Source organism: Lutjanus erythropterus, chromosome 14 (assembly GCF_056507025.1).
Source record: "Lutjanus erythropterus isolate fLutEry1 chromosome 14, fLutEry1.hap2, whole genome shotgun sequence".
Lineage (NCBI taxonomy): Eukaryota > Metazoa > Chordata > Actinopteri > Lutjaniformes > Lutjanidae > Lutjanus > Lutjanus erythropterus.
The window spans coordinates 26,731,759-26,759,454 of NC_139330.1; the positions used below are offsets into that span (position 1 = coordinate 26,731,759).

The 27,696-nt window shown below is 38.9% G+C and overlaps 1 long non-coding RNA gene across 1 annotated transcript in view; it reads left to right on the forward strand.

Annotated features, from left to right (window-relative positions):
* The window catches only part of LOC146315667 (uncharacterized), an 89,536-nt gene extending 72,765 nt beyond the window's left edge, over positions 1 to 16,771 (forward strand). Inside the window, exon 4 of the long non-coding RNA XR_014771862.1 lies at positions 16,029 to 16,771. This is a non-coding gene — a long non-coding RNA (uncharacterized LOC146315667). The remainder of the gene's footprint in view (positions 1 to 16,028) is intronic.
* The last annotated feature ends 10,925 nt before the right edge of the window (positions 16,772 to 27,696 follow it).

A 27,696-nucleotide genomic window follows, 5' to 3' on the forward strand; every position in this document is an offset into this window, starting at 1 on the left:
AAATTATTGAAAATGTCCCAGCAAGTAACTTTGTATCAGGGTCCTGCATCAGTCTGCCAGGGTTTATTTTGCAATGACCTTGTATATTATCCCACTTATTTCATGGTACTTACCAAAAAAAACCAAAAACCTTGACACAAAATATAAATTTTGAATTTATGTTATGTATTTCAAAAATAATTGTGTTGCTCCTCCAGAGTCTAGGATCCAAACTGCATTTATAGCAATAATATTTTCATGAATCTCTCCTTTCTTCCATTAATTTGAAGATGCAGAAATTGCAAAAATATTGTTAATGACATTTTAACAAAGTTAATAGCCTACCTGGTAACACTGCAGCAACGTCATCATATTAAGTACAGGACACGTCATGCAGAGGACATTAAACAGACATTGTAAAATGCCAAAAAATACCCGGTGAGTTGTAACGTTTCAGTGATTTGGCAGCAATGCAACTTATGGTAACGCTGGAACTACAATGTTGCAGTAACATCATTACAGCATCACAAATAAAATGTCACAATCACAATGCTGGATGGACATAATATGTTTGTAGGAAAACAGGGTAGTTAGTTTATTTAGTTAAATATTACAACACAAACATATAATTTAACATGAAATAACTTAACATGATCAAATAAAAGCATTAGCTCCAAACAATCCATGTACAATACAATTCAGCCAACACATAATAAATAAGTTGTCAATATCATAGTCAGAGATGTCAAAATGATTTTTAAAATGAATTGTTTAACTTACAAATTCCTACATTTTCATTTCAACTATTTATAAATAAAGATAAATCAATACAGAATTAAATAAACAGCGCAGTCATTTCTTGATAATAATCCTTTGTCCTTAATTGCTGCCAAGGACTGACAAATGGTAATGAATTGAGAACATTTGCACATGTCAGGTTTTTTTTTCTCTTTTCTTAGCACACTGTTAGTGTCAACCATCAAGTCTTGTACCTTTGATTGGTGTGCACACATGCACACATGCACACACACACACACACATTAAGTCATAATTAGCAGGGTGTCCATGCTTGAGTGGTTGTGTGCTGAGCAGTGGAGTGGACAGTGAGGAGGAGGGAGGAGGGTCATGCTAATGTGGACAGACTCGTCACAACCGGGGATGACTGGCATGAGGACCCAGAGGATGGAGACACTTCTTGCTAATTAAGAATCCCTAATATTAAGTGCTGTGTGTGTGTGTGTGTGTGTGTGTGTGTGTGTGTGTGTGTGTGTGTGTGTGTGTGTTTGCATTAATGTGCAGTTGCAGAGGGGTAAGCAGTGAGATGACTTATTCTGTGAAATATTTTGTCTGTCTGTGATGTCCTCTTAAGGAGTGATGTGTTTTTCCCAGATCTTAACTTCTTTGTAGCCTATAACTTTAAACTGTGCTGTGCCTCTAGGGGGCGGGCCTTCTCTTACGGTATCAATCCCACTTCCTTTTGGCATTTTGACATATCAAATTACCCAGTCATTTTTTTTCTGCTCTAAAAACTGTTTGCAGAAATATCAAGCATGTCTGACAACAAACAGGACATCAAAGTTGAGATTGTGCCCTGATGTATGGACTGCTCCTGGTCTAACTCTTACTCGTCATCTAAGATCACAGGAAGTAACTGTGTGAAGAGGAGCACCTGGGATCATTGTTTTATTTAAGAGATGTTAGCCCACCCTTAGGCTTTCTGGGTGGGGGAGCATATTTTTAATACCTTGTTTAACAATTTTTATAACTATATTTTATATTTGGGGGAGTTCTATATTATTATTTTACTGGTGCACCACAAGCTACACCCTCTTGATGTCTGTCTTTCTTTTAACCTAACCTTAACCATCTATAAACCAAAGCATCTCACTGAGAAAAAACTTGCTGAGAACTGTGAGGAAAACCTACCTTGGAGGCCAAATTCAGGGCAAAAAAGTTCCTTCATAGTTTAACAACTTCCAGAGAGCAGACATGAACTTGTTTCATTCAGATTTTATTTCAGTTGAAAGAACAATAAACGGGAATTCTTTCAGTCAATAAAAAATGAGGCACCAACACTAAAAGCCAGACTTGTGTTGAGGCTGCAATGTGTTTTGGCATAACTTTGAAGCTGTAAGTAGAGAACACTTCTCTCATCCTTTGTAAATGAAATTTGATGTGAAATGATGAATCCTTTTTCAGTCTAAGAGACTGACAGCATAGGCCAGTGCTTACTGTTGATGTTTTACATCACCGAAATTAAAGTCTGTGTAAAGGAAATTCAGAGAGTTTCTTCTAAACACATTTTACATGGTAGAAAGTGTTTACTGAAAACGTGACAAGACTGAGTACTTTAGTACTAACTTGTGAAATTAGACTGTTGAACAGTTTTTCACCATTTCTGTATTCAGGATTTCCTGGCCGGACCTGAAGCGTGGCTCGATGATGCGCTGAAGCAGTGTGCTAGAGCTAGAGTGCACTAGCATTCAGCATTAGCCGTGAAAGTTATGAGAAGACAGGTTCTTTTAAGTAATCTGGTTCGTTTCGTTCACCCGCCACAAGCCAACAGACTCACTAGCGACCCAGCCTCCCTCACAAGGAGTTACTGCTCAACAACCTGACAAAGAGGGAAAAAACATGCCATCCTGCTGCAGACTGAGAAGAACAATCAAGTTGATCAGTCACCGTCCTCTGGCTCTGGTGGCTCAAACATATCTGGACGTGTCCAAAAAAGCTGCTAGTTGGAGCCTCCATGTTTCTGGTCGTTTTCAGGCCATAGTGGTGTTCGACAGTGAGACAGGCACCCAGTATTTCAGAGCAGAGAATACTTCTTATTTTTCATAATTTTGAGACCTAATTCTATATACTCAGCGATTTTTTTTATTATTCAAATTTGGCTGGGTGATAAATAACATGTTTTTGTGGTGTGATAAACTCAGAACACACATTTATTATTGTTTTGCACAAACTTTAAATTCAATTGTACTTTAGCTGCTGGAAATATTTCAAGTTCTCCACAGGAAAATGGAAACCCCTCCTCCATCAAGCATTAAAATGTGGACCACTACTTTGCCATTAACTTAATTGTGACAGGCTTAAAATTTCTAAGACTGTACTCATTACGCTAAAATATTTAAATCATATCTACACAAAAACACCCACCAAGCCTAAATAAATTTTGGTATTCTTTTACATTCTGTGCATTTATGCCATCCATAAAAGAGAGCCGACATGCTTTTTGTATGTGTGTGTTGTCATTCTCACATCCCGATTGCAGACAGATCCTCGTCAGGGTCACTGGCTGGTAATTGGAGGGAGGTGGCTGTGATTAAAATTCATATTTTACACCCTCCATCACATTTGCATAGCCACAGGACAGGCCCGCAGCTCTGTGTGTCTGGGACAAAGCTGGTTGTGTGTGTGTTTTATGAAGGGTGCGTGAACACCACTCACACACCAGCGCATGTATGAACACACGTAAACACATATGCATATTTCACACACGCAGTCACCCTTTGCCTCCCTCCTCTCCCTGGTTCCAGCTGAGTAAAACCAGGCCTGCGTCGTTTCACCTCAGGGTGCCCGCCGGAGTCAGAGGTCATGTGTAATGGCCCAGTGCATCTCCCAGCACAGTAAGCCTACTCCAGGAGCTGACACACTCCGCTACTCCCTTCCCCACCTCCCAAACCTTTTATCAAAGCCAATACAAAGACAAGGAGCGTGTGTGTGTGTGTGTGTGTGTGTGTGTGTGTGTGTGTGTGTGTGTGAGCCCATCAAAGATCACATTCAGAGTTTCAAGTTGCTGGACCATGAGGTGAGAAAGAGCCCAGTGCCCATTCCTGAATCTTCACTGTGAACAGAGATCAGAGTCTGATTAGCTTGTTTAAAGTTACTCTCAACTCAACTTAACACTTAATTAAACTGTCTGTCACTCTAAAATAGTACCTTACTAAGTATTTATTTTCAAATGAAAATCTTCACTATAATAAGTCAGGTCTTCACGAAGTGTCCCTCTCTCCTTACATTCAATGGGTCTCTCAGCTGCTGTATCTTAAAATAAAGTTTGCTTCCATGTAAAAAGAAACAAAAAAACAAGAGCAATGCTGTTACACATGCAGGGGAAAAACAATAGTTCAAACCTTTTTCCTTTGAAAAAGTGATGTGATAATGTGTTTAAAAAGCCATGACTGGACTACAAAACTTTTAAGCAGGGCATTCACTGTACAGTTTGAGCCTGTTTCTCATCTGATTTTTTGAGCAGCACAGTCTCGCTCTTAATATAAGAGTTGGACTGAGTTTCAACTTCGTCGGGTGTCATTTGTCGGGATCAGTGCCTTTTTGCTCACTGCAAATTGCCATGGCAACACGACACATCTTTTGGACAGAAAATGTAGGCAAAAAAGACATAGGCAGCTCTCTCTGGAAAATGGACAAGGCATACTGTCCACGTTCTGCAAGTCCACATGTGCACATTTTTTTTTATCATGAGTTCATCATGATCAAAGCACCGCATTTTCACCTTGCAAACAAACATCTACCTGTCTCTGAGCTTTCAAACTAATCCTTACTGATGATAGCTGTTTATACATGTACAGTGTGAGCACATAAATCGTAAGATTTGGTTGTACATCGTAGATAGTTTACTCATGCAGTAAAAGTTGGATTTAAACAGGAACTTTTCAAAAATCATACAGCGTTTATCCACCTTTAAAAAACTGTCAAACAAGAACAATTGAAAATGACTGATTGGTTTCATGCCACATACAATTATGTGCACGCACATAATTTAACTAAATTATTTTCACAGCTGGATTACTTGTCAATCTTTATGTGAAACTGTATCATAAAACAACTAATAAATAGTTGCTATATCTCTACACAATAGAAGTTGTGTTTGTAAAAAGCAAACTTTTCCAGTTTCGTCTCGAAGCAAACATCTAGATCAGTCTCGTTGACTCTTCTTCTCAGGCTGATCATAAAATCAGACATGTGAAGGTCTTATCAAGCAGGACACACATGATGGTTGAAGTTGACCAGGCTCTACATCAGGGTTGAGTCCCATCATCGTCATATTTGCATATTAAGTCATTTAGGCATTTCATATTGATGTAACTTTCCATGAGACTGACGATTCCCTGCAGTATCTGTTTCTACAGCAGTGACAAGACACATTTCCAGTGATAGTGGTTAAGTTCATGCCATATAGTTTGATGTTATATTTGCATTTGCTTGATAATTTATTACTGTGTGTGTGTGTGTGTGCTCTTTTTATGGAAGTGTGTGTTATTACACTGCGGTTGATGGTGGCAGTTAAAGAGTAGGGAAACTGTCAGTGTTAAGATGGAGAGGGAATGAATAATGACCTCTGTAAGATTATGAATTATGGTTTGATACAACATTGGTTTAGCTTCCTCTTTAGTTTTACACAAGGTCATGTCAGTATCATTTTAAATATATGACACTCACAGAAATGGACCACTGCAGCTGAGATGTGGGAAAAATTAGAACCTAAATTTATTGGGATCATCTTGTGTGCAAGATCCATATTTTTTCCCTATAAAACAAAGACGCAGTAGATTCACTGATGTCACTGTATTTGCTGTTGAGTCTCAAACATTGTTGATACATCAGAATGTAGTAAACATCCATCAAGATAGTATTATTATTTCACTTTATTTAAGTCATATCATAATGTAGCAAAAACAACCATGTCCACTAGCATCTCTTTTACACTCAGTCAGGTTTCTTCCTGATGCGATGCCTTTGTTTACCTCTCTTTCTACCTCTCTGTCTGTCTCATTCTCACCTCCGCTAACTCTTTCCTGTTTCACCCTGTTTTCATAGGTGGCAACCTTGCTAATTGCATCAGTAGTATGGAAACTCATGAATGTAGCTGACACTTGTAACAGTAGACAGATAGGTGAGACCTACACTGAAACAGGAGAGCTGTTCTGTGATAAAAAAAACAAAAAAAAAACATCCCAATTATATTTTAGTGGCTAATGAGTTTGTTTTTTTTCATTCAAGATGCCATAAAAGTTGAATTATTTCTTTATTTCCTTTGTCTACTAGGCTGATATGATAAGATATTGGGTAATTATTGAATGAAAATTCAAATCTTTCATTTGAAGGAGTGTATAAAATACTAATAATGTGTCCACAGTTTTATTGAAATATTGCAGAAACAAAATAATCATTTTTTTTTAAAAATGATAAATATAATACAAAAATCCAGGTGATCCTCAGATTTTAAGACAATGATATAATTTAAATTAGTTGATTAACATGTCGATTTATTCACCATAAAATCAGCAGCTTCTTGCTATTTTCTCCATGTTTTTTGTGTATTTTTTCATATTCTACACATTTACTGTAAACTGGTTTTAACAGCCAGACTCCAGCTACCAAAATCCCTACAAAGGGTAAGCAGGTGTAACACATAATAGATGGACAAATGGATGGTTATAACACTGTCATCAAGAAATGCAGCAACTTGGGTGTTTGAGGACATAAAATTCCAGTGAAAATCAGTTCAAACTGTTCTTTCACATCACAGCTTGATTGAAAACAAATAGCTGTACTCGCCATGGAGATTTTTATAGCAGTATAATTGGTGGTTATGGTTTCAATTTGTATGATTTTTTTAGGATTCTACAGGGACTTTCTGTCACAATCTAGTCCACAGTTATTTGCACCCTGAAAGGATTCAATTCACAGAGAAGATGTAATATTCCAGCCCATTCTTCAGTCTGTGTTCAAATAACAGAAACTTCAGACTCGGAAATTGTGCGCAGTGCAGAAAGTCCATGCAGGTGATACGCCAAACCTTCCCTTTTAAAAAATGTCAGGTGACAAAGTTTTCACGTGACTTACCTCACCTATGTCATGTGACTTACACAACGTAAGATGCCTACTTAAACACAAACCGTGACTTTTTCCTCTCTGCTTTCATACAAACTTGTTACATACTGAAGTTTTGTCAGCATCCCTTGGTGTCTCTACTGATCTGGATGTACAGAGTACCCTTTAGTGGCTGTATGAGATGCTGCCAGAAAGCCTTTTTAACATGTGATCAATTGTTGTGAAACGATCATAGTCTGGGTTGGTTTAGGCAACAAAATTTTTGTGTAGGTTAAGGGTAAGACCATGTTTGGCATTACTAGAAGTATGTTACGCTCAGTGTCTCACGTGACATCACGTGTCACCTGTAACATGTACTGTAAATCTTTTAATAACTTTTTTTCTATTTCTTGGGGACAGGAGCCCTTTTCTCCTGGATAAAAGTCCTGTTTGTTTGAGCCATCCATCCAGCCCACCTCATCCAGATGTGGACTTTTCTGTCTGTATTCTGAAAGCCTGGTGGTCTCATACAGCCATGGACGGGTTTACATTGAAGTCACATGAAAGTCTGATGAAGCCGCTAATGGGTTCAATGCATGTCTGTATGAGTCACCGAGGGGCAGTGACAAACTGTTGGTATTTGACAAATTGGGAATGTGAATGGATTAGTCTTAAACAAGAAGGGTTTTTTTTTTTTTGACTAAATCTAACCAACCAGCAACTGTTTTGCAATATTAGCCATGAGTTTATTTTTGTTAGCATGATGACAAAGGTCATCTCACTATGGATGATATGAAGGTCACCTGACTCTGGATCACAGAAGTTAATGGCTATAAAGGATTGGTGCATCATCTGCAGACAAAATTGAACTTTGCTGCCCGCACCATATGCAGTTTCAAAAGTGTAAGTTCCTGTTAATTGTACTCAGATTGAAAACCAGCTTCAGTGTTCTGGGCTTGAAAATAATCAAAATTAAAGTAAAATTGACACGAAACTCAAAATCTATCTCTCATGAAAAACTCACGTATTTTCCCATGATACATTTTGATTGTTCTGGTGCCATTATGGTGACACATTTCAAGGGTACTGCATTTCCCAAACAATAATGGAAGTCAGCAGAGAGACAGAGAGACAAATGGTCTGCGTAGGCCTCACTGCTTAAGACCAAGGATTAGTGTGTGTGTGTGTGTGTGAGTGTGTGAGTGTGTGTTTGTGTGTGTGAGGTAGCTAGCTAGCTAAGTGACGCAGTGATGTCATGGTCCTTGTGTTTTCACATGGGAACCCGATAGCTCTGAACAATCCAAGGCGAGCAATTTTTGGCTCAAGCGCACTTGACATAACAGAGAGATAATTGCAGACTGTGTGTCCACGGACCCTCCAGAGATCCGGAGGATCAAACCCTCTAGGATTTCGGACACTTTGATGACGCGTTAATGCCTGCAAAAACATTTACCGCCTCAGAGATCACAGATGGAATGATGTAAATGTAACGCAGTTCAAGTTAACTGCCCCCTGTTATCAGGAGATGATGTAAAGTTTAGATCGAGATATTTTGTCTAACTGTTGCCAGAGTGTTGAATATGAAATACATTCATATTGTATTCCACTTTCACACCTTTGATCCAGAGAGTCGCCATTATAAATGACATAATGAACGATTATTTTGTGTAATTTCGTAATGGGAACTCCAGCGTGGAGTGACTATTTCTGGTGAGGTCAAGTAGAACTCAGTCATTATCATTAAAAGCCGGATGATTGCAGTCTTTGGCTGATTTTCTGGACAGGAGTTGACATTAATGTAAGAGGAATAATAGATTATATTGGCCATGCTTTAGTCATGGAGATTTATTTGACTTTTATTTATTGGAGAAATATTTTGGAGCACACATGCTATTTTTCAGCAGTTGCACATGTTCACACCAGGCAGCTGGCAGTACAGTGGTGCCTCAGTTCTGCACTCTTTAAACAAGCCAAAAGTACATATGAGACTGTATAGATTCCAAGACACTAAACTGTCTTGTTTACTTTCTGTAAAACAAAAAAATCCTCAAAAGTTAGGAAATATGAATGATTTTATAAGGCTCATAATAATTTTGGACCACTACATTCCTAATGCACGAGACGATCTTTACAATTATTCACCCTGCTGCATGTATGATGTACAATAGGTATCTCAAAGGAATAAGATGAAATTAATCAGAAGAAAAGCACTCGTAGAAATTAGGGCTCCAAAAGGGTCCCTCCTTCCTTGCACCAGGGGCAAAGGGGTATTCTGCCCTGTCCCTCACCTTGCGCCAGCAGTGCACAGCGGGATACACCTATCAGCTGTGCACAAGTGCCTTGATTGATTCATGGGTGAATTTTAGGCCAATCATTGCAATAAAACAACCAGAAAGTCAGCTCTCACCACCTTTAAGAAGCAGGTGTGGCCGGAGCACAAGCAATGGCAGCATGATGGCGGATTTACCAGGAAGAAACAAAGAGAAAAGATTTTTTCCGCCTGTTCCCCATCTCCTTTTTCTCTTCATCTCCTCCTCCCATCATAGCTCCTCCATCCCACTAACAATACTGTGGGTGGAGAACAAAGAATCAGAAAAGTTTCTGAAGTTTGACAACCCACAAAATTACCAATGCACAGAAGTCGTCACAGCATAACATACATACACACATACGCCTAAAACTATCCTAAGTTCTGTTTTATGTAAATATCTCCAAATAATGAGACTTGTGTCCAGATTGGAATTCAAACATTCTGATTTTTACATGGGATGATTAAAATTCTGATACTGTTTCTTTCCTTTTCTTTAGATGAACAAAAAGCATATTTTCCCCATTTTGCTTTCTTGTCTGAGCAGATATTAACAAAGAACTTTAAGAACAATGGCTTTGCATAATATATGTGACTTGCCCTTGATGCATCTGAAAACATATTTTCTAACTCTATTCAATAAACTGCCTCTGCTGATGATTATGACAAAGCATTTTTCACCTCCTTGTGTTTCTACATGTTCTCTTGAGAGTCAAGCAGAAAAAAGTGACGACTCTGACTTTTCAAAGAAGGATAAAACAGTATTTTTAAAGAGACAGGCTGCCTTGAAGCGAAGCAGGAATACCTTCTGGATCGTAAAAACATCTTTGAAAAGTGTAAGAATGAGATGTGTCATTTTAAAGCTGTGTTTAAAACAGTTTTCTTGACACCTGGCCTTAATGACAAGCTTTGGCAGGTAACTTTTACTTCAGGACTTTCCAACAACATGATCATCAATATTCAGCCACGGGGTGTACTTGTTATCTTTTGTGGAAATGTCTTGTCAATTTTTGTGATCTATGTTTTTAATTACACTCTCTCTGAACAAATATAACGACTAACATTAACATAATGAAGATACATTCACAAATGCCACAGAAAGTTGATATATCGGAACTTTTCTTAGTGGAAGTAAAGGTGACTTGACTTCGCATCATTGACAGCACAAAGTCAACAAGACTTTACACATATTTCCATGGTATAGATCTACTACTCTGTATGATATATCAATTTACTCATTTTTTTTTGAAGAACACCTTGAGGGACTTGACAAAAATGTTTGCTCGGACTCAAAGTCAGATTTTATTTCTTTACTGCTGTGTTTTATATGACCACTGACAGTTGATTTCTCACTCTTCTTAACCAGCGGTAGGGGCTACAAGTGAACAACAACAACTGCTTCAGTTTGAAATCCTGTTTCAGCTTGTGACAGCTTCTGTGGGGATCATGTTAGGGGGCATGTTGGTAGAACTTTGCAAGTCTCAGCTGGCTACTGAGTGACCTGAGTGATTTATTCCTCACGTGTTTCTTAGTAACTATCACATTTTTGTGTATTGTATTTTAAAGTGTTAACTTCTGTTTCATTAAAAGTCCCACTGGTAATGCTATAGTAAGATGTCTTATGTAGCTTCAGTAATATTCATGTCCATTGTAGTCTATTCTTGAGCTTTCAGCTGCATTTTACAGTTTTAACCATTCAGTTGTTAATGTAGTTGCAGCTGACAGTTCTGAGAAAGCAAGTAAATACAATTTGATTTGTCACACATTTGGCCTATATTCTTAAGCTTTCATTTGAATGCTTTAAATGCATACCACAACAACATGTGTCATCTGGTCTGAACATGACTGCAGCTTTAACAAGATCATACAGTGACTTGGAAACATTTGTGCACATCTTCTTTCGTCTTTGAGAAGGAAAGGCAGAAGGGAAAAGTCAAATTATTTAGAAATCCAAAAGAAGATTGATGCAAATTGGCAGAAGATACATGAAAAAAAGTAGAAAAACACATGCGGTTGCATGTTTTTAAGCTCATGACGATTTCTTCTTCGTGTCAGCGTCTGTGTTGTCAGAGTAGATGTGTATTCCCTCGTGACCATATCAGACAAAACATTTAATGCGTGTTTGTATATGTGTGTGTTTGCTACAGCCCGTAACCCTCCCTACCCCTCGCTCCCCTGCTTGTTCAGCCCAGTGAGTGTCATTCTCAGGTCATGAGACTGTAAATATACACAGTTCGACCCCAGAGCCATAAATCAGAGTGAACAGCCTGAACTCCTACATGTACAGATAACATGAGACAGACATGATACGCCTGCTGGAATAACTAATAACAGCACAAATTCACAGATTACAGTCAGATAGTAGTAAAGATCATATTAGTACAGCTAACATTACCACCACTGTTACACATTGTAGGTGTAGAACTGTAAGAGATGGTGTTACAACCTCTTTTAATAGCCACTTTTCCAAGAATTGGACTGGTAAAAGTGGCAAACTCTGTAACTACAATTGTTATTGCTATTACAATTGATAGTTGCTATTATTTATTTAATCTCACGTAAATTAGATCTTCTTTTTGTGATTTGACAAAAGGTACTCTGGGAAATGTGGGCCATTGCTAACTGTAGTAGAATTAGCTAAAGTAATCCTGGGAAAAGTGTCTACTAAAAATGCAAATTACCACACTTCAACACATCAACATAATGACTCTTGGAATTCAGTGAACATCACAGATTGAGTGAAGTGGTGGGTAAGAAAATGGCTGAGCGTTAAACAAGGTGACAGCTGCTTGTTTACAGATCCCAGCACCCCGGGGTGATGGCAGCGTGGATTGACACTCCAGCTTCAGATTGTCACAGGACCGCTTCCAGAGAGGCAAATGGTGCTTGGCAAAACACGTACAGTTCACATGGGTTTGATTAAACCGCTGGTGATAGTTTGTACCTTTGCAGTGTTGTGCTAAAAAGGTTAAGGGCCAGCGTGTGTGTGTGATGTGGACATCTGTGTGAAACTGTGAAACTCTACCAGGATAAATAGCAAGGCCTCATCTGTGGGCTCTGCTTTACTGTCCTTTTCCAAGCTGCTTTCCCTTTTCTGTCCATTTTTCTATCTCCACTGCCACAGCTAAAACTCTCCTCTTTTATCAGCAGCTTCTGTCCCATTTTCTGTTCTCGTCTTTAAGTTAGTTTTGCTTACTTTTGTCTACCTTTTACAAAAAATACTCAATCAAAGTTTTTGGAAATAAGCTTATTAATATTTTTTTCAGTGAGTGACATCTACAAATTGTTGTCAGTACGGTACGTTTACCCTGTTGGTGCTGGTCATTTGGGTTGGTGTGAGCACCAGACTTGAACTCTGGTGCAGACCAAACAATCCCCTACTTTTTTAACCACAGCACAAACAAATTCAAATGATGTAGTCTATAATTTAAGTGTTAAAAAAATATTGGCAGAGTCCTGAAGTCTTGTCTTTGCAGGTTGCTGCCATTAAACCTCTACAAACACCTAAATCAAAAGTTGCGAGGATTTTTGACAACCGATGCTGAACCCAGAGATGCTGCACAGAATTACAAATCTCAAATTGTGGTTTTTAATTTACGTATAAGCTAAACAAAGAAATTACATGTGGTAATTAGCCCTGACTCCAGTAGCCGAAAAACAGACAAACCAAACTAGCTCTAGATATAGCCTTTTGTGTGAGTTTTGTGGCCACCATAGTTTCTCCTGCATGCTTGGGAGAAATTGAGGTGAGGTGTTTGCAATCTGCCAGCTCACTGTTGCCACGAAAACCTACACACTGGTCCTTTAACGCACATGACAAGACTGTTATTAATCTCCTGATCTCACTCTTAGAAACAAAGCAAATAAGCTATTTTTTCCAAAATGTTGAACTATTCCTTTAACTCTCCTCTGTTTCTCCTCTCTCTCTCTTTCTGTCTACCTCTCTGTATTTGGAGATTGAAGCATTCTGATTGGCTGGCTCAGCAGGAATAAACGCTGTGAAGCTGGGCTCGGAGAAGGGGTCGCTGTGTTTTATGAGCCATTAAAGTTTTATTCATCCCTGCACCGAGGCAGCCTTCGGCCACGGGGTCACCATGCTTTAAATAAACTCTCATCATTCCTCTACCCCCTCCTCCCCAATATCTGCCTTCCCACCCCCCCACACACCCCCCAAAACCCCTCCACCCACAGACTTAATGGACTGTTTATTGTTTGATGTTCAAGTCCGACTTCATCATTTTTTCCCTCTCTCGCTCTCTCTCTGTTTTTCGCCCTCCACTTGTGTTCAGTGGTGTGGAGGTTTGACTGATGTGGTTTGTCTGCATGTTTGTACTATGTGTTGATTCATTTTGTGCATGAGTGTGTGTGTGTGTGTGTGTGTGTGTGTGTGTGTGTGTGTGTGTGTGTGTGTGTGTGTCCATGCCTGTACTAGCAGTACATACATGTAGTATGTCTATAAATTCCTTTAGTGTGTTATGGTTTTGACTTCATTAGCTCTTCCCTCTGCTCTTCTGTTTCATGGCTGCATACCAAACTTTTAAAGGATAAGACTGATGATATTCTGTCTGTTCTTTATTTTTTCCCATGAAAAGACCAAAACCAACAATGAGCTGATCTACTAAACTACTAAATATTTCTCTTTGTATCCGAAGCACGATGTATCTTATTCCTCTCTGCCATAAAGCTCCATTATTGTCCAAAAACTAATAAAAACACATAAGGGAGCCAGACTGTTGCACAGGCTAGAATATTCCTTCATTATCATGAACATGTTGCACTGTGTGGTTTATTTCAGTTCCATGAACGCTGTCCTACTGCCATGAATACATGCCAAATGTGTATTAATGTGTATGAAAATAGTCCTCAATAAATGTATTACTTAGTACTGTTTGAGTAATGTTTGCTAAAAACTACAGTGCCTGGATGTTTTAAAGGGACAGTTCTCCCAAACATCAAAAACAGATATTTTCCTCTGTCTTTTCTTGAATATAATGAAACTAGAAAACATTGAAAGAGCAAAAAAAAAGAAAGAAGAAAAAAGAAAAAAATCAGAAAAAGTCAACAGCAATCATGATCTGGTTACTCAAGACAATCCACAGACCTCGGTGTCACCTGTTTCATGCAGGAACTATTTTCTTTCCAAACTACAATGTATGACTGTGCAAAGGAAAGAGTGCATCTACTCATGGATGAGAGGCAAACAGTAAACAGTAATGGCGCCCACCTCGGCTGAGCTTTAGCCTCTCATTCATGAGTAGATGCATACCTGCTTCTGCACGGTTGGTGGGTGTAGTTTTGTAGGAAGAAAATAGTTCCTACATGAAGCATGTATCACCTTTAACAGAAGTACACCCGTAACCATGAGAAAAGGAGGTGTGGAATTTGGATTCAAGAGCAAGGGCAGATCTTTCAACCACCCAGATAGATTGGCCAGATGCACTGCTGCTGACCACCTCAGGAGGAGAGGAGGAGAGTGGGGATAAGAACTCAGGGCTGTTCCTGGTTAATGTCCAGTCAGGAAAATGAAATGGACAAAATGGGACCTGGGCTGACCATGCAACGGGAAATCAGGGACTGCTCCTGTTCCTGGGTCCCCATTCTGTTCCCTGGATGTGGGACAGGACGCAACACACAAGACTCAGGGGGAGGACTCTGTGTTTACATCAATGATACTCAAACACAGTCAAAGTTTCCCAGATGCCAAACTTTTCATGTGAAGGTGTTGACCATATTGTTGTCATCACCATCTTGTTACTGCGGTTTACATTAAACCTAAAAACCTGAATTATTTCCTGAGTGTACATGTTTATCGGTAAATAACTGTTTATGTGAATTTCTTTTCTTTTACTTTCATTTTTATTCTATTCCACTCTGAATTTAATTCATTATCTATGTATATGTTGTATTTGAGTCTTGCATGAAGGGATTATAACTCTCATTTTGTTGTACAACTCTGTGTTGTATAGTCATTATAAATGACCTAGTTCCTTGATACCTTTAATATATTCAGAAACGCACTACCTACAAGGACCTACATCAGCATTATCTCTCATTTCAGAGAGGTCAGTGTGTTGATGCAGTGAGGGTGATCTGACAAAAGCATGCAGTGTCGTCAGGCAAAAATAATGGCTGCAACATCATACAGACTGCTGCATTGGCCAATCAAATACATGCAAGCACACACTGGATTCCTTTTGCAACGCACGTGTTTCCCTTGGGATCATTTGAAAGGTTGTCACTGTGAAAACTTTCCACACTTGAGTCTGATAAGCCCTCTAACTTGCGGATCTATTAGTCAAAGTGCTGGATCGTATGTGACGCCCAACCGTTTTTCCATTTCGCAGCCTTAATGTCCAGTAATGCATCGTCAGTTCTGCTCTGTTCATGGGCTTTGTTGACAAAAAGCTTATCTTTATGCTTTAAAGATGCAACAGTTCATCAGCCTGAAGCTTGTGAAGCACTTTTTGGCGGCCAGCAACAGACTGATAGAGGAGAAACTTGTGAGGGGAAGAGCTGGAGTTTGCAGAGCTCCCTTGCATGTTGTGTTACAGCTGACCCTATCCTCAACTTTGACCCGTGACCCCAGCAGAGATCTGTCATGAGAGGGAGCTGCTTAACACAAAATGGAGCCTGGTTCAGGAGTCAGAAAGAGAGTGAGAGAGCTGTACACAGAGTGAGGCAGAGAGAGAGGGAGAGAGAGCTCCACCGCACACAGAGGACTCATTTATCCTCTCGCAGTTTTTTTTTCCTTCTTCTCCTTTGCTTTCTCTTTTGTTTTCACTGCACAGAAACTGTTGCCCTTTCTTCCTTTACATCTCCTCTCTTTTCTCTCTGTCCTTCCTCACCCCCACCACCCACCCACCCCCCATCTTCTCACCCTCGCCTGGTTGCTTTTGGACCGCAGCGTGCCATCATCAGCGGCCACCACCACCGCCACAGGTACGGATTCATGGCGGAGGGGACCAGCAGGATTCTGGGAGGGAATTTGTGAGACGAGGCTTTAATGAGAGCGAGGCCTCGTCAGCCGGCGACAAATGTATGCAAATGATATGCACACACCAAAAGGACCCTGGGTAGGCGAGGCGAGCGCCGGCCGAGCTCCCGCTGAGCTCTGAGGAAGATGAGCGGCTCAGGTCAGAAGAATGACAACAAAACACCTCCTCCTCCTTTTCTTCTTCTCTTTCTTTTCCTTTAGCCTATAGGAGAGCAGAGAGAGATGAAAACTGGTGAACACAGATGAGTTTGTAGTGTTGCTACATAATTTTGTTGATGTGTTTTAGTTTCTGGACTGCTGTTGCTAGGTAGATTTTTTTTTTCCTGTTATTCATCTTTGTAAGCACGCTAGCATTTGTAGAGTAAATTATATGGAGATCAGACACATCTGTGTTTCACATCCAGACTTTCCAGACATTTAATTGTCATAAATTATTACTGTAAAAGAAATAAAAATAAAAATTGAGCTCAGCAGAGAACTCTAGTTGTGCTTATGGAAGTCATTTTTGTTAATTGAGTAAATGAACATTAACTTCTTCTGACACATTTGGAAATTTATATTCACAACATGGCTCTTTAATAATCAGGCCAAGATGTTTGTGAAATAACCTGTTTTAATTCTGCAATAAAATGCATTTGTCAACAGTTATAAAAGACACTTGTGATTGGAAGTTATTTATAGATTTGATACTAAATGCAGCCTTTTTTCTATTTGAGTATTTTCAAGTGTGCTTGTAATACTGCCTTGTACATACTTATTTTTTAAGTATATGAAATGCTTCTTATTTTATGTACCATATGCAATTTGTTAATTCATAAATGACATACAAATACAAAAACTATTTAGCTTCTTTTTAATAACCTGTTTTAAAATGATTCTAAATGAACATGAAAGATTTTAGCATAAGTTAGTCTTTAAAAAACATAGATTTTTTTATTTACTCAGCCTATTTAATTTGAATTTACTTCAAAATTATTTGCTTTTATTTGTTTACTTAATTTAAAGGTACAATCAATAAGATTTATCCGAGCTGTTCCTAAACGCACCAGAAAGACAGTTGATTGTTGAGTCTCTTTCCCAGGACGTCAGATACAGACGTTTTGGGTTGGAACACAGCAAAATAAAGAGAAAATAAGGAAATACAGGCAGAGGGCAGGGTGTCTGCAGCTATAACCACCACACACACTTCTACTGGGTCATAATTGATGACTGAAATGGATTATGTTTATATGAGTCAATACATTGTTTTTTAGGAAAATGTTGCTGATTAATAACGATTTTTTATTGCTAAATAGTTGAATTATTCCTTCAAAATATATTTGTATTTCCTTTATACTAAATTTCTTTTATTTGTTTTATCTTATATAACACGATCACTTTTTGTTTTGTGCTCTTAAACATAATTTAAAAAATATTACTCTGTTGCGCACATTATAGAGTAAATATTTTTATCTTAATTTGTAGCCTATGAAATTATTAAGTTTATTTGTTGCTAGTCTGAAATAATAATTTAGTTAGTTGGGATTTTATTCTTATAACAACAACCATGTATGATCCACATCAGCATCACGGTTGTCGCGGCGGATCCTGCTCTCCTCTCCCCTCCTCGGCTGTCTCTCCGCTCCGAGCATCGCTCCTGCAGGAATTATGCACCGTTAACTGGCCTGTCTGATCTGACTGCCGCCGCAAAAGAAAAAAAAAACAGAGAGAGAGAGAAAGAAAGAAAACGAATAAAGGATGAGGCGAGACGTCGGCGTGACAATTTCGACGGCGTTAACTAGTGATCGTTAAACGCGCCGCGGTCCAGCCGCATCAAAGATGGAAACCTCTTTTTTTTTTCCACCGTCGCCTTCGGGTGGAGATAAACAAGAGGAAACGGGAGGAGAAGGAGAAAGAAAAAAAACACACATCCATTGAGTCTTGGGAAGAAAATGAGAGTGGCACCTGATGATGTCGACTTTGACACGTGTTAATTGCTGCTCAGCTCTCCTCATTAGGGAGTCTCAAATTATTTTAGCGCTCCAGGCCACAATGCCTTGTTTGCTTTGCTGAGGAGAGGAAGCAATCTGGCCCAAACTTCAACTGGTAAGACACAGCGCGTTTGAGCAGAATTATTTTCTGGTGTAAATTATCCTGATAAAGAATTGCGTAAAATTATTATTAAATCCAGCAGAATTTCAAATATATTGGAATTAATTAAAACAAATAAAAAAAAATGCTGGAAATAAGAAAACGTGTTTATTTTACAGGTCTGTGATTAAATGATTAAATTGAATAGTTAAAGCTACTACAAGAAGTTGTTTTTAACGGTTCATGAACCCGTCTGAAGTTACGACTGATGTTTCTATCTGACCTACATAAGAAAAGCAGACCATCAGTGACATGACTGGGTAATTCACTATAATTATTCTTAATGACTGCCACCGGGTCTGATTCTCCATGAAATCACATGAAATGAGCCTGTTTCAGTTACAGTGAGTGATGCACTAAGAAGTAAGAGGAGATTTTTATTTAAATAATTCTATTTTTGACATTATATTTTTGTGGAATTGTCTACAAAGTACACAGTTCCTTGAAGTATCTTTAAATATTGAAACTCATAAAGTTTTAATTTAATTTCACATCAATCCTCTCTTAAATCAAATTTGTTTTATTAATAATAAATTATAATGCTTCTGTTTCATTTCCAATTCCTCTGTCAATACTCAAGACAGGATGATATTTATTTGACACATTTGAGTGTCATCTCTTTTTCTCGCTGATAATCAAAGATTTACAGTGAAGTATTGCCTCCATTGCTAAATCGATAACCTGCTCTAAATCAATAACCTTCTCAGACAAAATGGTCTCATCAATAGCCTGACAAAACTGCTTCACTGCACGTGTCCGCGTTTAAACATCAAGCAGAGGTGACTTGCGCCCAATCAAATCAAATCTTTTTTTTCCTTACGTGATTATATTTAAATGTGTGTCTGCAGCCTGAACTTCAATCTGCTCCTGAATCCTCCATCCTCAGCCTTTACCCACAAGTCCTTGCAGCAAACACACATACACACACACACACACACTGATTCAGTCCAGTGACTGGGAGCACAGGCCCTCATCCTCTCTGCTAGATTACTTGTTACCTGTTGGCATGTATTTATATGGCCTTGCATGGTGAATTATAAAGCCTTTGTTATTGCCCTGGCTTGGGGTCGGCCACTTGTTTATGACACCAGTAATGGTGGTAATTGTTACTGTTGAGATTACCTGTCAAGAAGACCCGTGTGGCGAGCTTGGAGAAGGCGTCCCTCTCTTGACAAGGGGTGACAGGGGTATGGTGGAAGAGGACAGAGGGGGTAGAGAGATTGGGGATTGGAGGGTTGGGGGAGGGGGGCGGCTGGGACGCCCTGATGACTTCTCCGCTGATAATCAGCCGTCGTGGCCTGTGGGATAATTCAGCTGTCAATGCCACCTAGCAGGGCCCAGCATCAGCCGGGCGACCCCAGCTGGCGTCATTCATTTGGACCCAAGATGGGGACGGAGGCGAGAGGAGGGATGGAAGTGATGCAGAAGCAGGAGGAGAAAGAGGAGGAGAGATGGTGTCTCCATCTCATGTCTGAGTTGGCCTTCGAACGCAGTAGATTAAAGCCATCATGAAACATTTTGCAGTTTAGGAGAAAAATATCTCAGCTTTTGAAATGTCTCTTCAGACCCAGTTTCTCTATAAGCTATTGCTACACAAGGATGTCATCAGGATTTTACCCTTTAAGGTCTTCCTTTCGAAACCCAAAACACACTGCTTTTCTGCTGTAATTTAACATTCAGAGGTTCTCAATGTTTTTTGCAGCCAAAGACCCCTTATATTATAGAAAATATACCAGGGACCCGTCATGCATGTCCATTTTAGTCTCCTGTCCATTTCAATGAAGCCATATTGGAGATATGCCTCATTATATTTCATTACTTTCATTACTAATACTTTTGTTCTTAATCAGCTTTTTAAGTTGATGTGTAAAAAATTCTGTCCACCTTATGGATCTCTAACTGACCACCTTGACAGAGCCATGTACAGAGAGCCGGGTTCTACCATTCCACTGACAGGAGGAAGATTTATATATATTTAAATATGTGTGTATATATATACATATATATATACACACATATGTGTGTGTGTATATATATATATATATATATATATATATATATATATATATATATATGTATGTATAGAGAGAGAGAGAGAGAGAGAGAGAGAGAGAGAGATTTTAAGAATTATTGATCACTAGAATAGAACATGATCTATTAAGCTATTTTAAATTGTAAAATTACATTATCTATTGAAGAAAAGATATTTTTTTAAATATTCAAATAATCTCCCTGTGGTTTGAAGATGTTCATATCAAACAATCGAAGTATTTCAGAGCAGTAGAAGTTATCTGTGTCCTCTATGTAAGATTTTAAAAGTCCCATTATTCAATTATGTTCAGAGATTGATAGTTATGGCTTTAATTATGTTTTACAAATAAATTCAATATCAATAAAAAAGGACTTTATTTGATGAAAATGTGCAGAGTATTCTCAATACTGGGCCCTGATTGGTAAACAATATGTAGACACTTCTTTATATGAAACATCCAAACGTTAAGTAAACACGACAAAGTAGAAGACTTGCAGTAAGTCTTAATATATTTACTTGCATCTAAAATTGACATGGCATTGTATAAAAAAAAAGGGGGCGGGAGATTTTTCCACTGAAATACACTCACAAATTCACAGTTGATTGATATGAGGATTAATTACATTTAATATTTCATGTATATAAACTGAGGAAATTTGAACACCTATTTGTGGCCATTTAAGGTGTCAGCTAATTCCTCCTGTATAAGCAGTCTCGTTGTCTTCCCGGACACGTGTGCATCATAAAGAGGGCAGCAGCAGCTAAAATGGCAGGCAAATCACTTTTCGAATGGTTTTGGAGCAGCTATCAGTGTCATCCCTGAATGGCTGTCTTTATCAATGATTCTGCCTGATATGGATGGGTGGGGGGAGGAGGGTGGTGTGTGTGTGTGTGTGTGTGTGTGTGTGTGTGTTGGGGGGCGGGGGGTGTCCCTATCTGTTGCTGGAATCTTTCACAGTTTAAGGGCCAGGAGCTGCTAAGAAACTGTCAAAGATTTGGACAGCTTAAAGTCCCCGGGTGGCGCACGGCGAAGCTGCACTCTATCTGTATTCCACTATGGCAACACGCAGGGTTGTAACATCGCGCCACTGCTATTCCAGTGGGATAATGTCGCTGAGGAAATAGTGCCAGGAAATTGTCTGCACTCGATTTTTTTTTTTCCTTCATGATATTTGATCTGTTGTGCAGGGTTTTACCATGCAAATAACTGTGGAAATGCAACAGTTTTTTGTCATTTTTTAAAATCTAATGAAATAACTGAATGTTTGTGGGTTCTGTACAGTGCTGCAGCATGAAAAGCATATGTTTCTCTTGCCCACATTGTTCTATATAACTAAATGTGAAAGTAAAATTGAATTAAATTAGATTCAATTTTATTTTTACAGTGCCAATCAGGGCAAAGTTATCTCAGGCCACTTTTCAAATAGAGCAGGTCCAGACTGAACTCTTAATCAACAATTTTTCCCACCAAGAGCAAGCACTGAGGCAACTGTGATGAGGAAAAACTTCCTATTGACAGACAAAAACCTCAAGCAGATTCAGGCTCTTTATTGAGGCCAGGGGCAGGAAAATAAATTATACATTATAATATGCACCTCAAATAGTGTGAATACTAACGCATTGTGGGTGTTTTCTGTGCCATTTTGTTAAGAAGTATAGAAATAATATTTAAAGTTATTATTTAGTCAGGTGGGTAATTCTAAGGAAGAAACTGTCAAAGATTTGAACAGCTTAAAGTCCCCTGGTGTGTCCCTCTCTATCTGTGTTCCTCTGTGGCAACACGCAGGGTTGTAACATCGTGCCACTGCTGTTCCAGTGGGATACTGTCACTGAGGAAACAGTGTCAGGAAATTGTCTACACTGGATTTATTTTCTTCTTTTTTTCTCCATGTTGTGCAGGGTTAGGGGGTGTTTTTGGGTCCTATTTTTGAATTTACTGTGAAAAAAGTTGTGGAAATGCAATAGGTGTTACCTTTAAAAATGTGGAAAGAAAACAGAGTTGGTCATACTCTTTATAATCCCATTTTTCCCACTGAGAGCAAGCACCAAAGCAACTGTGGTAAGGAAAGCTTCCATTTAACAGACAGAAACCTCAATCCAGGCTCTTTATTAAGGGAAGGGGCAATATATAAATTAAACATTCTAATATACACCTCATATAGTGTGAATATTAACACATTTTGCCATTTTATCAGGAATTATAGAAATAATATTTCAAGTTAGTCAGGTCAGTGATTCTTGTGGAGGTTACTGCAAAAAAAAACAGATTTGTGGTCATTTAAACGAGTTCAAAGTGAGTGATGCTGAACTTTTGAAGTCCATTTAGCAATCAGCACATACAATATTTCATCTAACCCCAACGTGATATTATTTTCATAACACCTCCTGCGTAACTTTGATTATGTTTGAGCCAGACTTGCTTTCTCTCCACCACTTTAAAGCGCACAGAGGAGCCTGTGTTACATGGCCAGGCAGTTTTACTAAATGTGTCAGAATGGGAAAATAAACACGACAAGAGCTTTTGCATATACATCAGCGCTCATGTGATAGAGGAATTCTCTTCAGAGAAACCTGCTTCACAGTTTGAGTAATGCTCGCCAAGCATTTTGTTTGTTTTTTTGCGAATTTGTGACTCAATAAATCTACTTTCCACTCGAATGCAATTCCCTTTGCTTTTCAACCGCTGCTGTTTATATCTTTTTGTCACAGGCCGTGAATCAAACACAATTGCTTCATAACTTCATTTTGGATCTTCACAGTTTTATTGTCGTGGCTTTAATCCTTTGGCTGGCTGACAAAATGGAACATCATCATCATCATCACCACCATCATCATCACCATCACAACTTTACCAAGACATTTATATTAAGACAATCTCTCCTCGATATTAAAATAAAGCACAATCTCATTTCTTATTCAAATGATAGCATTAGGCGCGTATGCATTTATCACCCCATGCAGGAGTGAGGTTATAAACAATGCCATTCATTATCTGGCCCAGATGCAGCGATTGTTGATTAAAGGGCTTTGAATGTAACAGCCACACACACTTGCACACTCACACACACACTCACACTCACACACACAGATGGGTGGACATTAGGAAAAGAGAGAGGCCATCTGAATAGGCTGGAGGGACATTAACGGCAACAATGATTGATATTTGCCGCACAGGCTTTTTAATGGTATTGTTATTCCTCAGAGTTATACCCCGTCCTCCCTACGTCTCGTCTCGCAGATAAATGGAGGTGTAATAATGAATAGAAATTATCCTGATTATTTTGGTGGAGGTGGTGGGAGAGCATGTGAGGAGGGGGGTGATTCATAATCTAACATGAAGCTTAAAGCTTAGTCAACAGTGTCTTGCAGATTTCTTTTAATGTTTTCTTTGTAGGGGGAAAATTTGTAGGGTATAGAGTTGTTTTTTTTAATCAACATTTATATTGATTGCTTAGTATTAAAAAGCAAAATGCACAATGTGCATTCTTATGTTTTCTAAGTGAAGGTGCGTGAAGGCAGATTCTAACCTCAGTATTGAGATTTACCACCTTTCTGGCTTAAAGACTGTTTGTGTGACTTTAAAAAGGTTTAATCAGCCAATCAGAGATCCTCGCCAACATATAATGAAGAATCTGGATTTACTGTATATTCCTTCCAGGAAGTTGCAATCGCAACAGTTAACGTAAATTCAACCAATTCCTGTGAATTCTGCATAAACTGTACATGCATGTCTCAGTGAACCAACTCAATCATTTGTTATTTTTTAAAACTTTTTACTTTGTCACGGGTACTGAAAATAATGCAGGGTTTGTCAGTGTCAGTGTTATACAGATTTATCAATGCTGTGTGCACTTTTATATTTAAATTTTGTGCTTGCTGCTGAGGTTAGGTGTCAAGATACCATAAATATGTTTTATTTAAAAATAAAAGTATATTTTGTGAGATTTTTTGTAATCCTGAGCCTTTTTGGTGAGGTTACTTAAGAACAGAGAGCAGTTTTATTCTCCCTGGAACAATTTGCCTTTGATTTTTAATCAATTGTACAAAAAAAACCTTTTTTCTTATTTTAATTTGCTCCCACATTTTTCATTGGAAAAAATGCTTAAAAACATTGCAACATGTGTCAGTTTTTTGTTTTTTTTTTGTTTTTTCAGAAAAGCTGTTGTGAAAGCATTTTGAGCCACAACAATCCCAAAAATCAGTAATCCCAAAATCCTGCAAAATCCTGGTGGGACTGTTTTCACCGAAGTAAAGGTATAAGTTCATAATTTAATTAATCTCACAAGATACTAGTGGCTTTATACTCAATAAACTTTGTTAACTTCAAAGTGTTAGAATATATGTATGGAAATATTATGTAATCATGAAAGATTATCAGAAGTTGGAAACCTTTTATTTTGAAATAAAAGTCAGAGTGTATACTCTTGTTTTCAGGCACTATACAGAAGTAAAAGAACCATAACTAAACCAAAATCAAATCTAGACATTTATTTTCTCATGCATGCGGTCCAGCCTCACTGTGAAAAAATGTAATATTAATTAGGTGTGTTTTCTTGAGTGCGTTCACTTGCCGCTGACTGTTGATCATGTGAACAGCTGAGGTGGACATCGCCCAAAACACATCATTTGATGTGAGAGGCCAGCTTGTCCAAAGCAGTTGTGTTTATTACACACTCCTCTGGCACCTGCTGCAGTGAGTCAGCCTGCCAGGACACACACACACACACACACACACACACACACACACACACACACACACACACACACACACACACAAAGTCTTCCAAAATCTCTTCTTCGTTTAGCCACTTTCCACTCAAATGATGGCCATTATCACTTTTCAATTACATTTGCAGGACTCAGCTGCTGTTTCAGCGCTGCGCTGTAAAAACTTGAAAATATGCAACCAGGCACTACAACCTGACAACATTTAATTAATCAAAATGCGTTTTTATATAACAATAACATTAATGCCCATTTTCCATGAGTTGAAGTAAAAAATCTTTATCTATGCACACAAAAGGTTTATTTCTCTAAAATGTTGTGTTAGTGAGCATTTCGTCTTTGCTAAGTTAATCCATCTACCTGACAGGTGTAGAGATGCTGATTAAAAAGTATGATTATTGCACAGGTGTGTCTTCAACTGGTCACAATAAAAGGTCACTCTAAAATGTGCAGTTTGATCAAGAAAAAAATACATTTTTTAGCCACTGAACAATGACTATTTCACACAGGGCTACAGATACCAGGGCAAAGTCATGATCAACTCTACTCTGCCTCTGATTTGTTGCCTTTGTTGGTTGGGTTGGTTATGTTTAGGCATGAGGAGTGATTGGTTAGGGTAAGGGCAAGAATATCAGGGTAAGCCCAGGGTAAACCTACAGAGTAGGTAGGGTCATGACTTTGTCCTCCTGCAAAAAACAAAATTGTATTAAACTGTACATTTTAGAGCAGCCCTTTATTGTGACCAGTCCAAGGTACACTTTAATTCTCTTATGCTCACTGACATGGATTTTAACAAATTTGTGAGCAGAATTAGAGAGAAATAAACTTTTTGTTTGCACAAAAAGATTTTGGTTCTTTTACTTAAGCTAATGAGCAAAAGTAAGTGATGCATTTATATCTTTGTTGCGTATATTTATGTTCTAACAAACCAGTTTGCCAATCTTTAATGTGATGTTTTACAGTTGTGAAAACACAATCCATGCGAGAAAAACACCACAAAGTCACATCCAAACTTGCTTCTCTTATGAACTATATGTAGAACACTGGAGATTATACATTTTTTCTTTGCTGTCAATATTTTTTACCCTATTGATATTTTTATTCGGAGACCTGTGATAAAAAAGAATCTTGTTAAGGTGTTTTAACTGGTTGCTGCCAAATATTTTCCACTAAATATCTAGTCGTTTGAGCTGATAGCTCAGCTCATCAATTAGTTGCCAACTAAATTAATCGCCAACTTTTCTGATGATTGATTAATCGGTTTAAGAAAGTCAGAATTCTCTGTTTCCAGCTTCTGAAATGTGAGTATTTTCTTATTCCTTTCTTTGGCGTAACATCTTTGAGTTGTGGGCAAAACATTTGAGGATCTTGGGCTTTGGGAAACACTGATTGACATTTTTCACCATTTTCTGATAATTTATAGACAAAACAACAAGTTGATTAATCGACAAATTGACAGATTAATCAACAATGAAAATAATTGTTAGTTGCAGCCATAAGCTCTACTGTATGTCTAAAAAACAAAGTATTTTTTTATTCCCCGGCTGCTCTTTTTTCTGCTGTTCTTCTTCTTCATCCAGACCAACAAGACCTCACATTTCTTCCTCTCTCTTTTTTCCCCTGTGGTGTTCTTCCTCACTTTCCTCCTCCTCATCATCTTCCTTCTCCTCCAAACCAACATGTTGTGCATCAACCATCCCCACCATCCCTCCTTCCTTTCTCCCTTTTCCTCTCTGAGGGTGTAATGGTGTGATGCCTCCCTCCATCGTCCTCCCCTCCATCCCGCCGCCGCCACCACCCCTCCACTCTCTCAGTAATCAGGGCCAGATGGAGGCAGAGATGGAGTGATGGAGGGAGGGAGGATTGGGTTTGGTCCTAGCAGTGTCTTAGAACGTGGGGAGCTGTCAGCCCTGCAGGGAGAGAGGAATTCTCCAGCAATAAAATAGGGATTTATCACCACTCTACCACAGAGAGGAGAGAGATGGAGGGAGAGGGTGTGAGGCAGAGAAAAGGACGAAGAGATCAAGAAAGTCAGATAGAGAGGGGTGACGTGGGAGAGGAGAGAATAGAGAGGGGCAGAAAGAGAAACCCGCAGAGGGATAAAGAGAGGAGGGGAGAAAAAAACTGATAGAAGACTTTTCATCATCGTAAAGCTTCAGACAGATGAGGCTGAAGGAAGGAACATGCAGGATGATGGACGGAGTTTGCTGCTGAAAAAGGCCTGGAAGGAGGACAAAAGCCCGAAGACAAGAGGAGAACAGAAATTGAGGGAGACAGTTGTGCGATGACACCCGCGGCTCATCTGCTCGCCTGACAATTGCTCTCCTGCCATCTGTAGCATGCAGGAAGGCGAGCGTCTGTCCTGAAAGTAATGCCCAGTTGCGTTCAGGGGATGGGGTGTTAAGCAAAAAGACTCGACCTCCCCTACTGGGCCAAATGAACCTGCTAAAATAACCGCTCTCCACAATCGGCTGTGTAATTGAAACCAGAATGTGCAGGATTTGATAAATTGCTTGACCCTGCAGGAATGTTAAGGTCGTAAATTTTTAGTGCATTTTGGCCGTGCTGAGGTGTGCAGAGGTGTATGTTAAGAGCATGTCTACAGGCCTGTGTGTGTGAGTGTGAGTGTGTGTGTCTGAGATTCACAGAGAAAGACCTGTGTGTGTGTATTAATTATTTTAAAGCATATAG